The 13,098-nt window shown below is 41.0% G+C and overlaps 1 non-coding gene across 1 annotated transcript; it reads right to left on the reverse strand.

The window, feature by feature from the left end:
• Positions 1–432: 432 nt before the first annotated feature.
• LOC148573438 (small nucleolar RNA R71) lies at positions 433–540 on the reverse strand. The gene has a single exon (XR_015906739.1). It is a non-coding gene; the product is annotated as a small nucleolar RNA R71 (small nucleolar RNA).
• Positions 541–13,098: the final 12,558 nt, after the last annotated feature.

The raw sequence follows: 13,098 nt of genomic DNA on the forward strand, positions 1-13,098 counted from the left end.
AAGCACCTTTTAGAAATTTTCGAACAAGAAGAGGAGATGGCAGCCAAAAATAATAATAATGCAAGGAGGATGCCTGGTGACTTTACTGCACCTAATTCCAATTTACATGGAAGAAGCATCTCCATTCCTGCCATTGGAGCAAATAATTTTGAGCTTAAACCTCAATTAGTTTCTCTGATGCATTAGAACTGCAAGTTTCATGGACTTCCATCTGAAGATCCTTTTCAGTTCTTAACTGAATTCTTGCAGATCTGTGATACTGTTAAGACTAATGGAGTAGATCCTGAAGTCTACAGGCTCATGTTTTTCCCTTTTGCTGTGAGAGACAGAGCTAGAATATGGTTGGACTCTCAACCTAAGGATAGCCTGAACTCTTGGGATAAGCTGGTCAAGGCTTTCTTAGCCAAGTTCTTTCCTCCTCAAAAGCTGAGTAAGCTTAGAGTGGATGTTCAGACCTTCAGACAGAAAGAAGGTGAATCCCTCTATGAAGCTTGGGAGAGATACAAAGAACTGACCAAAAAGTGTCCTTCTGACATGCTTTCAGAATGGACCATCCTGGACATATTCTATGATGGTCTGTCTGAATTAGCTAAAATGTCATTGGATACCTCTGCAGGTGGATCCATTCACTTAAAGAAAATGCCTGCAGAAGCTCAAGAACTCATTGACATGGTTGCTAATAACCAGTTCATGTACACTTCTGAGAGGAATCCTGTGAGTAATGGGATGCCTATGAATAAGGGAATTCTTGAAATTGATACTCTGAATGCCATATTGGCTCGGAATAAAATATTGACTCAGCAAGTCAATATGATTTCTCAGAGTCTGAATGGAATGCAAGCTGCATCCAACAGTACTCAAGAGGCATCTTCTAAAGAAGAAGCTTATGATCCTGAAAACCCTGCAATAGCAGAGGTGAATTACATGGGTGAACCTTATGGAAACACCTATAACCCCTCATGGAGAAATCACCCAAATCTCTCATGGAAGGATCAACAAAAGCCTCAACAAGGCTTTAATAATGGTGGAAGAAATAGGTTTAACAATAGTAAACCTTTTCCATCATCCACTCAGCAACAGACAGAGAACTCTGAACAAAATACCTCTAATTTAGCAAACTTAGTCTCTGATCTATCTAAGGCCACTGTAAGTTTCATGAATGAAACAAGGTCCTCCATTAGAAATTTGGAGGCACAAGTGGGCCAGCTGAGTAAAAGGATCACTGAAATCCCTCCTAGTACTCTCCCAAGCAATACAGAAGAAAATCCAAAAGGAGAGTGCAAGGCCATTGACATAGTCAACACGGCCGAACCTGGAGAGGAAGGGGAGGACGTAAATCCCAGTGAGGAAGACCTCTTGGGACGTCCAGTGATCAATAAGGAGTTTCCCTTTGAGGAACCAAAGGAATCTGAGACTCATCTAGAGACCATAGAGATTCCATTGAACCTCCTTATGCCCTTCATGAGCTCTGACGAGTATTCATCTTCTGAAGAGAATGAGGATGTTACTGAAGAGCAAGTTACCAAGTACCTTGGTGCAATCATGAAGCTGAATGCCAAATTATTTGGTATTGAGACTTGGGAAGATGAACCTCCCTTGTTCACCAATGAACTAAGTGATCTGGATCAACTGACATTGCCTCAGAAGAAACAGGATCCTGGAAAGTTCGTAATACCTTGTACCATAGGCAACATGATCTTTGAAAAGGCTCTGTGTGACCTTGGTTCAGGGATAAACCTCATGCCCCTCTCTGTAATAGAGAAACTGAGAATCTTTGGGGTGCAAGCTACTAAAATCTCATTAGAGATGGCAAACAATTCAAGAAAACAGGCTTATGGACAAGTAGAGGACGTGTTAGTAAAGGTTGAAGGCCTTTACATCCCTGCTGATTTCATAATCCTTGATACTGGGAAGGATGAGGATGAATCCATCATCCTTGGAAGACCTTTCCTATCCACAGTAAGAGCTGTGATTGATGTTGACAGAGGTGAATTAGTCCTTCAATTGAATGAGGACTCCCTTGTGTTTACAACTCAATGTTACCCTTCTGAAAACATGGAAAAGAGGCACAGTAAGCTTCTCTCAAAACAGAGTCAACCAGAGCCCCCACAGTCAAACTCTAAATTTGGTGTTGGAAAGTCTCAACAATGCTCTGAACATCTGTGAGGCTCCATGAGAGCCCACTATCAAGCTATTGACATTAAAGAAGCGCTTGTTGGGAGGCAACCCAATTTTTATTTATCTAATTTTATTTTTCTTGTTCTTTCATGTTTTATTAGGTTCATGATCATGTGGAGTCACAAAATAAATATAAAAATTGAAAACGGAATCAAAAACAGCAGAAAAAAATCACACCCTGGAGGAAGACCTTACTAGCGTTTAAACGCCAGAACAGAGCATGGTTCTGGTGCTGAACGCCCAAAATGGGCAGCATCTGGGCGTTTGAATGCCAGAATTGCACCCTGGAGAAGAGCTGGCGCTGAACGCCCAGAACAAGCATGGTTCTGGCGTTCAACGCCAGAAATGGGCAACAAATGGGCGTTCAACGCCCAGAACAAGTACCAATCTGGCGCTGAACGCCCAGAGTTGTGTGCAAGGGCATTTTACATGCCTAATTTGGTGCAAGGTTGTAAATCCTTGAACACCTCAAGATCTGTGGACCCCACAGGATCACCTCAGGATCTGTGGATCCCACAGGATCCCTACCTACTTCCACTCACTTCTTCTCACCCCTCTTTCACACAATCCCATAAACACTCTTCCCCAAAACTCTTCACCAATCACCTCAATCTCTCTTCCCTATAACCACTTCACCACTCACATCCATCCACTCTTCCCCAAACCTACCTCATAAACCCCACCTACCTTCAAAATTCAAAATCAATTTCCCACCCAAAACACACCCTTATGGCCGAACCTTACCCCCCCTCCCTTCCCTATATAAAGCCCTCTATTCTTCTTCATTTTCACACAACACAACCCTCTCTTCCCCTTCTTGGCCGAATACACCCCTCCCCCCTCTCCTCCATATTTTCTTCTTCTTCTTCATCTATTATTTCTTCTCTTGCTCGAGGGCGAGCAATATTCTAAGTTTAGTGTCGTAAAAGCATAATCTTTTTGTTTTTCCATTACCATTGATGGCACCCAAGACCGGAGAATCCTCTAGAAAAGGGAAAGGAAAGACAAAAGCTTCCACCTCCGAGTAATGGGAGATGGAAAGATTCATCTCCAAAGCTCATCAAGACCACTTCTATGATGTTGTGGTCAAGAAGAAGGTGATCCCCGAGGTCCCTTTCAAGCTCAAGAAGAATGAGTATCCGGAGATCCGACATAAAATCCAAAGAAGAGGTTGGGAAGTTCTAACAAACCCCATCCAACAAGTCGGCATCCTAATGGTTCAAGAGTTCTATGCCAATGCATGGATCACTAGGAACCATAATCAAAGTAAGAACCCAAACCCAAAGAATTATATTACAATGGTTTGGGGGAAATACTTAGATTTTAGTCCGGAAAATGTGAGGTTGGCGTTTAACTTGCCTATGATGCAAGGAGATGCACACCCCTACACTAGAAGGGTCAACTTTAATCAAAGGTTGGACCAAGTCCTCATGGACATATGTGTGGAAGGAGCTCAATGGAAGATTGACTCCAAAGGCAAGCCGGTTCAATTAAGAAGACTGGACCTCAAGCCTGTGGCTAGAGGATGGTTGGAGTTCATCCAACGCTCCATCATCCCCACTAGCAACCGATCCAAAGTTACTGTGGATCGGGCCATCATGATTCATAGCATCATGATTGGAGAGGAAGTAGAAGTTCATGAAGTCATCTCCCTTGAATTCTACAAAATAGCCGAAAAGCCCTCTCCTGGGGCAAGGCTAGCTTTTCCTCATCTTATTTGCCATCTATGTTACTCAGCTGGAGCTTTCATAGAAGGAGACATTCCCATTGAGGAAGAGAAGCCCATCACTAAGAAAAGGATGGAGCAAGCAAGAAAGCCCATTCATGGATCTCAAGAGATGCATGAAGCTCATCACCATGAGATCCCGGAGATGCCTCAAATGCATTTTCCTCCACAAAACTATTGAGAGCAAATCAACACCTCCCTAGGAGAATTAAGTTCCAACATGAGACAATTAAGGGTGGAACATCAAGAGCACTCCATCATCCTTCATGAAATAAGAGAAGATCAAAAAGCAATGAGGGAGGAGCAACAAAGACAAGGAAGAGACATAGAAGAGCTCAAGGACATCATTGGTTCCTCAAGAAGGAAACACCACCATCACTAAGGTGGACTCATTCCTTGTTCTTACATTTTCTGTTTTTCATTTTCTCTATGTTAAGTGCTTATCCATGTTTGTGTCTTCATTACATGATCATTAGTATTTAGTAACTTTGTCTTAAAGTTATGAATGTCCTATGAACCCATCACCTCTCTTAAATGAAAACTGTTTTAATTCAAAAGAACAAGAAGTACATGAGTTTCGAATTTATCCTTGAACTTAGTTTAATTATATTAATGTGGTGACAATACTTTTTGTTTTCTGAATGAATGCTTGAACAGTGCATATGTCTTTTGAAGTTGTTGTTTAAGAATGTTAAATATGTTGGCTCTTGAAAGAATGATGATAAGGAGACATGTTATTTGATAATCTGAAAAATCATAAAAATGATTCTTGAAGCAAGAAAAAGCAGCAAAGAACAAAGCTTGCAGAAAAAAAATAGCGAAAAAATAGAAAAAAAAAAAAGAGAAAAAGCAAGCAGAAAAAGCCAAAAGCTCTTAAAACCAAGAGGCAAGAGCAAAAAGCCAATAACCCTTAAAACCAAAAGGCAAGGGTAAATAAAAAGGATCCCAAGGCTTTGAGCATCAGTGGATAGGAGGGCCTAAAGGAATAAAATACTGGCCTAAGCGGCTAAACCAAGCTGTCCCTAACCATGTGCATGTGGCGTGAAGGTGTCAAGTGAAAACTTGAGATTGGGCGGTTAAAGTCAAGGTCCAAAGCAAAAGAAGAGTGTGCTTAAGAACCCTGGACACCTCTAATTGGGGACTTTAGCAAAGCTGAGTCACAATCTGAAAAGGTTCACCCAATTATGTGTCTGTGGCATTTATGTATTCGGTGGTAATACTGGAAAACAAAGTGCTTAGGGCCACGGCCAAGACTTATAAAATAGCTGTATTCAAGAATCAGCATACTGAACTAGGAGAATCAATAACACTATCTGAACTCTGAGTTCCTATAGATGCCAATCATTCTGAACTTCAATGGATAAAGTGAGATGCCAAAACTATTCAAGAGGCAAAAAGCTACAAGTCCCGCTAATCTGATTGGAGCTATGTTTCATTGATAGTTTGGAATTTATAGTATATTCTCTTCTTTTTATCCTATTTTATTTTTGGTTGCTTGGGAACAAGCAACAATTTAAGTTTGGTGTTGTGATGAGGGGATAATTTATACGCTTTTTGGCATTATTTTTAGTATGTTTTTAGTAGAATCTAGTTACTTTTAGGGATGTTTTCATTAGTTTTTATGTTAAATTTACATTTCTGGACTTTACTATGAGTTTGTGTATTTTTCTGTGATTTCAGGTATTTTCTGGCTGAAATTGAGGGACTTGAGCAAAAATCAAATTCAGAGGTTGAAGAAGGACTGCTGATGCTGTTGGATTCTGACCTCCCTGCACTCAAAGTGGATTTTCTGGAGTTACAAAACTCAAAATGGCTCACTTCCAATTGCGTTAGAAAGTAGACATCCAGAGATTTCCAGCAATATATAATAGTCCATACTTTGGCCGAGTTTAGATGACGTAAAAGGGCACTGAACGCCAGTTCTACGCTGCTGTCTGGAGTTAAACGCCAGAAACACGTCACAAGCCAGAGTTGAACGCCAGAAATACGTTACAAACTGGCGTTCAACTCCAAGAATGACCTCTGCACGTGTAACATTCAAGCTCAGCCCAAGCACACACCAAGTGGGCCCCGGAAGTGGATTTATGCATCAATTACTTACTTCTGTAAACCCTAGTAGCTAGTTTATTATAAATAGGACTTTTTACTATTGTATTAGACATCTTCGGATCATCTTTGATCAGTTTTATGCTATCTTAGACTTTCATGGGGGCTGGCCATTCGGCCATGCCTGAACCATTATCACTTATGTATTTTCATACGGTAGAGTTTCTGCACTCCATAGATTAAGGTGTGGAGCTCTGCTGTTCCTCAAAGATTAATGCAAAGTACTACTGTTTTTCTATTCAATTCAACTTATTCCGCTTCTAAGATATTCGTTCGCACTTCAACCTGAATGTGATGAACGTGACAATCATCATCATTCCCTATGAACGCGTGCCTGACAACCACTTCCGTTCTACCTTAGATTGAATGAGTATCTCTTGGATCTCTTAATCAGAATCTTCGTGGTATAAGCTAGATTGATGGCGGCATTCATGAGAGTCCGGAAAGTCTAAACCTTGTCTGTGGTATTCCGAGTAGGACTCTGGGATTGAATGATTGTGACGAACTTCAAACTCGTGAGTGCTGGGCATAGTGACAGACGCAAAAGGAGGGTGAATCCTATTCCAGTATGATCGAGAACCTCAGATGATTAGCCGTGTTGTGACAGAGCATTTGGACCATTTTCACAAGAGGATGGGATGCAGCCATTGACAAGGGTGATGCCTCCAGACGATTAGCCATGCAGTGACAGCGCATCGGACCATTTTCCAGAGAGAATAAAAAGTAGCCATTGACAACGGTGATGTCCTTACATAAATCCAGCCATGAAAAGGAGTAAGACTGATTGGATGAAGACAGCAGGAAAGCAGAGGTTCAGAGGAATGAAAGCATCTCTATACACTTATCTGAAATTCTCACCAATGATATACATAAGTGTTTCTATCCTGATTTTCTATCTATTTATTATTTATGTTCGAAAACTCCATAACTATTTTATATCCACCTGACTGAGATTTACAAGGTGACCATAGCTTGCTTCATACCAACAATCTCCGTGGGATCGACCCTTACTCACGTAAGGTTTATTACTTGGACGACCCAGTGCACTTGCTGGTTAGTTGTATCGAAGTTGTGAATGAAAAACGATTTATTAAGACGTGCGTACAGAGTTTCTGGCGCCGTTGCCTGAGATCACAATTTCGTGCACCAAACCCCCTCCTCAACATAACTTTGAACCACCATACTCACAAGCCCCTTTTCACCATTCACATCCATATGACCCTAACTCTTATCCATCGTACCAACCACCATATGAACCATACCCAGAACCACCTTCCTACTATGAGCCCTTTCCCCAAAGTAATGAACCCTTCTATCCACCCCAACCTCCACTGGATAGCAACACCCTTCGTGTTATTCGCCAAGGGCAAATACAGCTTCAAACCACACTTGCCTCCACTCTCACTATTCTCACCTCTACTCTCCAAACTTTTATATCCCATATGGATGCATCAATCCAAGAGCACCATGATCCCAATAATGCTATTGACACGAAACAAGAGAGAAGGGATCGGCCTGAAGATGAAGGAGTAGCTGAAGAACTGGTGAGGGAAGACATCAAGGAGGAGTTCGATTTTGTATTAGAGCAATTGGAGGAATCCGTAATTATCGAAGAAGAAGAAGTGGTTGAAGACCTAGGAGATGCTGAACCCCCATGGGACTTGAGAGTTATAGAGAATTCTGCCAAGAAGTTTGAAATTGATGTTGAGAAGGATAGTGCACAACCTCCAAGGCATATTCCTTATCAAGAATTGGACGGAATAGATCCAGAGGCAAGTTCCCTTGGAAATAAGGATCATGAATCAAGTCTTCCTAGTGGTGAAGCTACATCTGCAACTGAACTCCTTGGGTATAAAGATCTTTCTCTGAATGAGTTTGAAAATGATGTGGAAGTGGAAGTCCTTCGCAAGGGTTGGACGGGAGTTGAGTACGCTCTGTCAAGAACGTTGGAGACTTTTCCACCTAGGTTGCTGGTGCAGGAATTGTAAATCACACTTTTCACAACTCGTACCACTAACCAGCAAGTGCACTGGGTCGTCCAAGTAATACCTTACGTGAGTAAGGGTCGATCCCACGGAGATTGTTGGTTTGAAGCAATCTATGGTTATCTTGTAATTCTTAGTCAGGATATCAATTATAATTATCAGTTTGGATTGCGAAAACTAAAAGAGCACGAATTAAATACTTGTTATGCAGTAATGGAGAATATGTTGGAGTTTTGGAGATGCTTTGTCTTCTGAATCTCTGCTTTCCCCCTGTCTTCTTCTTCACGCACGCAAGGTTCCTTCTATGGCAAGCTGTGTGTTGGTGGATCACCGTTGTCAATGGCTACCATCCGTCCTCTCAGTGAAAATGGTCCAGGTGCGCTGTCACCGCACGGCTAATCATCTGTCGGTTCTCATTCATGCTGGAATAGGATCCATTGATCCTTTTGCGTCTGTTACTACGCCCAACCCTTGTGAGTTTGAAGCTCGTTACAGTCATTCAATCCCTGAATCCTACTCGGAATACCACAGACAAGGTTTAGCTTTTCAGATTCTCAAGAATGCTGCCAATGGATTCTAGCTTATACCACGAAGATTCTGATTAAGGAATCCAAGAGATACTCATTCAATCAAAGGTAAAATGGAGGTGGTTATCAGTCATGCGTTCATAGGTTGAGAATGGTGATGAATGTCACGGATCATCACATCCATCATATTGAAGTGCGAATGAACATCTTAGATAGAAACAAGCGTGTTTGAATAGAAAACAGAAATAATTGCATTAATTCATCGAGACACAGCAGAGCTCCTTACCCCCAACAATGGAGTTTAGAGACTCATGCTGTCAAAGAGTACAAAGTTCAGATCTAAAAATGTCATGAGATACAAAATAAATCTCTAAAAGTTGTTTAAATACTAAACTAGTAACCTAGGTTTACAGAAAATGAGTAAACTAAGATAGATAGTGCAGAAATCCACTTCTGGGGCCCACTTGGTGTGTGCTGGGGCTAAGACTTGAGCTTTACACATGCCTAGGCTGTTTCTAGAGTTAAACGCCAGGTTGTAACCTGTTTCTGGCATTTAACTTCAACTTGTAACCTGTTTCTGGCGTTTAACGCCAGAATGCAACATGGAACTGCCATTAAACGCCAGTTTACGTCGTCTATCCTTGAACAAAGTATAAACTATTATATATTGCTGGAAATCCCTGGATGTCTACTTTCCAACGCAATTGAGAGCGCGACAATTGGACTTCTGTAGCTCCAAAAAATTCATTTCGAGTGCAGGGAGGTCAGAATCCAACAGCATCAGCAGTCCTTTTTCAGCCTGAATCAGATTTTTGCTCAGCTCCCTCAATTTCAGCCAGAAAATATATAAAATTATAGAAAAACACACAAACTCATATTAAAGTCTAGAAATATGAATTTTGCCTAGAAACTAATAAAAATATACTAAAAACTAACTAAAACATACTAAAAACTACATGAAATTAACCCCAAAAAGCATATAAAATATCCGCTCATCACAACACCAAACTTAAACTGTTGCTTGTCCCCAAGCAACTAAAAATAAAGTAGAATAAAAAGAAGAGAATATACAATGAATTCCAAAAATATTTATGAAGATCAGTCTTAATTAGATGGGCGGGGCTATTAGCTTTTTGCTTTTGAACAGTTTTGGCATCTCACTTTATCCTTTGAAGTTCAGAATGATTGGCATCTATAGGAACTCAGAATTCAGATAGTGTTATTGATTCTCCTAGTTCAGTATGTTGATTCTTGAACACAGCTACTTTATGAGTCTTGGCCGTGGCCCTAAGCACTCTGTTTTCCAGTATTACCATCGGATACATACATGCCACAGACACATAACTGGGTGAACCTTTTCAGATTGTGACTCAACTTTGCTAAAGTCCCCAATTAGAGGTGTCTAGGGTTCTTAAGCACGCTCTGTTTCTGCTTTGGACCTCAACTTTAATTGCTCAGTCTCAAGTTTTCACTTGACACCTTCACGCCACAAGCACATGGTTAGGGACAACTTGGTTTAGCCGCTTAGGCCAGGATTTTATTCCTTTAGGCCCTCCTATCCACTGATGCTCAAAGCCTTGGATCCTTTTTATTACCCTTGCCTTTTGGTTTTAAGGACTATTGGCTTTTTGCTCTTGCCTTTTGGTTTAAAGAGCTTTTGGCTTTTTCTACTTGCTTTTTCTTTTTCTTGTTCTCTTTTTTTCGCATTTTTTCTGCAAGCTTTGTTCTTCACTGCTTTTTCTTGCTTTAAGAATTATTTTTATGATTTTTCATATTATCAAATAACATTTCTCCTTTTTCATCATTCTTTCAAGAGACAAAAATTTTAACATTCATAAACAACAAATTCAAAAGACATATGCAATGTTCAAGCATTCATTCAGAAAACAAAAAGTATTTCCACCACATCAAAATAATTAAACTATTTTAAAATTCGAAATTCATGTACTTCTTTTTATTTTCAGAAAATATTTTTCATTTAAGAAAGGTGATGGATTCATAGGATATTCATATCTTTAAGACATAGACACTTAGATACTAGTGATCATGTAATAAGACCCAAACATAAATAAACATAAAGCATAGTAAACGAAAAACAGAGAAATAAGAACAAGGAGATTAAGGAACGGGTCCACCTTAGTGAGGGTGGCGTCTTCCTCTTCTTGAAGAACTAATGGTGCTCTTGAGCTCCTCTATGTCTCTTCCTTGTCTTTGTTGCTCCTCCCTCATAGCTCTTTGATCTGCAGTCAAATGCTCTACCACTGAACTATGGACCCTTGAGATGAACCTCTCTATCTCTCATGACTCGGGGGTGGAAGCAACTGCCTTCCTTTTCCTCTTTCTAGAGGTTTCTCCGGCCTTAGGTGCCATAAATGGTTATGGAAAAATAAAAAGCAACACTTTTTTCCACACCAAACTTAAAAGGTTTGCTCGTCCTCGAGCAAAAGAAGATAGAAGGGAGTAGAAGGAGAAGTGGAGGAGAAGGAGGTGTGTGAATGGGTGGGTATGGGAGGGGAATGGTTTGAATTGGAATGGTGAGGTAGGTGGGGATCCTGTGGGGTCCACAGATCCTGAGGGGTCAAGGACTTAGCATCCCTGCTCCATTGAGGCATGCAAAACGCCCTTAGTGTGCAATCCTGGCGTTTAACGCCAGACTGCTGCTTGTTTCTGGCATTAAACGCCATCTTTTCCCCTTTCTTGGCGTTGAACGCCAACTTGGTGCTTGTTTCTGGCGTTGAACGCCAGCTTGATGCTTCTTTCTGGCGTTAAATGCTAGTCTAATGCTTCTTACTGGCGTTTAAATGCCAGTAAGCTCTTCTTCCAGGGTGAGCTGTTTTAATGCTGTTTTTGACTTTGCTTTGATTTCTATGACTCCACATGATCATCATCCTAAAGAAAACATAAAATAAAAATGGAAAACAGAAAATTAACATAGATAAGGAAAAATTGGGTTGCCTCCCAATAAGCGCTTCTTTATTGTCTTTAGCTGGACCTTGCTGAGCTTTTAATCTAGCCTCAGCCTTGAGCACTCTTGCTCAATATTGCCTTCAAGATAATGCTTGAGTCTCTATCCATTAACAATGAACTTCTTATCAGAATCAATGTCTTGAAGCTCTACATAGCCATATAGTGACACACTTGTAATCACATATGGTCCCCTCCACCGGGATTTCAGTTTCCCAGGGAATAGCCTGAGCCTAGAGTTAAACAATAAAACTTTCTGTCCTGGTTCAAAAACTCTAGATGATAGCTTTCTGTCATGCCACCTTTTTGCTTTCTCTTTGTAAAGCTTGGCATTTTCGAAAGCAGTGAGTCTGAATTCCTCTAGCTCATTCAACTGGAGCAATCTTTTTTCTCCAGCTAATTTGGCATCAAAGTTTAGGAATCTGGTTGCCCAGTAGGCCTTATGCTCCAGTTCCACGGGCAAATGACAGGCCTTACCATACATAAGCTGGTATGGAGAGGTCCCTATAGGAGTCTTGAATGCTGTTCTATAAGCCCACAAAGTATCATCCAAGCTTCTCGCCCAATCCTTTCTACGGGTACTTACAGTTCATTCCAGGATTCTTTCTATTTCTTTATTAGAGACTTCAGCTTGCCCATTTGTCTGTGGATGATACGGAGTTTCTACCTTGTGACTAATTCTATACCGGACCATAGCAGAGTAAAGCTGTTTGTTGCAGAAGTGAGTGCCCCCATCACTAATTAGTGCTCTAGGGACACCAAACCTACTGAAGATATGTTTCTGGAGGAACTTTAGCACTGTCTTAGTATCATTAGTGGGTGTGGCAATGGCCTCTACCCATTTGGATACATAGTCGACTGTCACCAGAATATAAGTGTTTGAGTATGATGGTGGGAAAAGCCCCATAAAGTCAATACCCCATACGTCAAACAACTCAATCTCTAAGATTCCTTGCTGAGGCATGGCGTAACTGTGAGGCAGATTACCAGCTCTCTGGCACCTGTCATAGTTACGCACAAACTCTCAGGAGTCTTTATAGATAGTGGGCCAGTAGAAGCCACATTGGAGGACTTTTGTGGCTGTTCGCTCACCTCCGAAATGTCCTCCATATTGTGATCCATGACAATGCCATAGGATCTTCTGTGCTTCTTCTCTAGGCACACACCTACGGATTATTCCGTCTGCACATCTCTTAAAGAGATATGGTTCATCCCACAGGTAGTACTTTGCATCAGTAATTAATTTTTTCTTTTGTTGCTTGCTGTACTCCTTGGGTATGAATCTTGCAGCTTTATAGTTTGCAATGTCTGCAAACCATGGTGTTTCCTGGATGGCAAACAGTTGCTCATCTGGAAAGGTTTCAGAGATCTCAATAGAGGGGAAGGACGTTGGTGCACGAAATCGTGATTGTTCATTCCTTGGTAACGGCGCTAAAAACTCAACACGCACGTTCATAATCTTAGTTCTTTGTCACAACTTCGCACAACTAACCAGCAAGTGCACTGGGTCGTCCAAGTAATAAACCTTACGTGAGTAAGGGTCAATCCCATGGAGATTGTCGGCTTGAAGCAAGCTATGGTCACCTTGTAAATCTCAGTCAGGCAGATTCAA

This window comes from Arachis ipaensis, chromosome B2 (assembly GCF_059453495.1).
Source record: "Arachis ipaensis isolate K30076 ecotype BB chromosome B2, ASM5945349v1, whole genome shotgun sequence".
Lineage (NCBI taxonomy): Eukaryota > Viridiplantae > Streptophyta > Magnoliopsida > Fabales > Fabaceae > Arachis > Arachis ipaensis.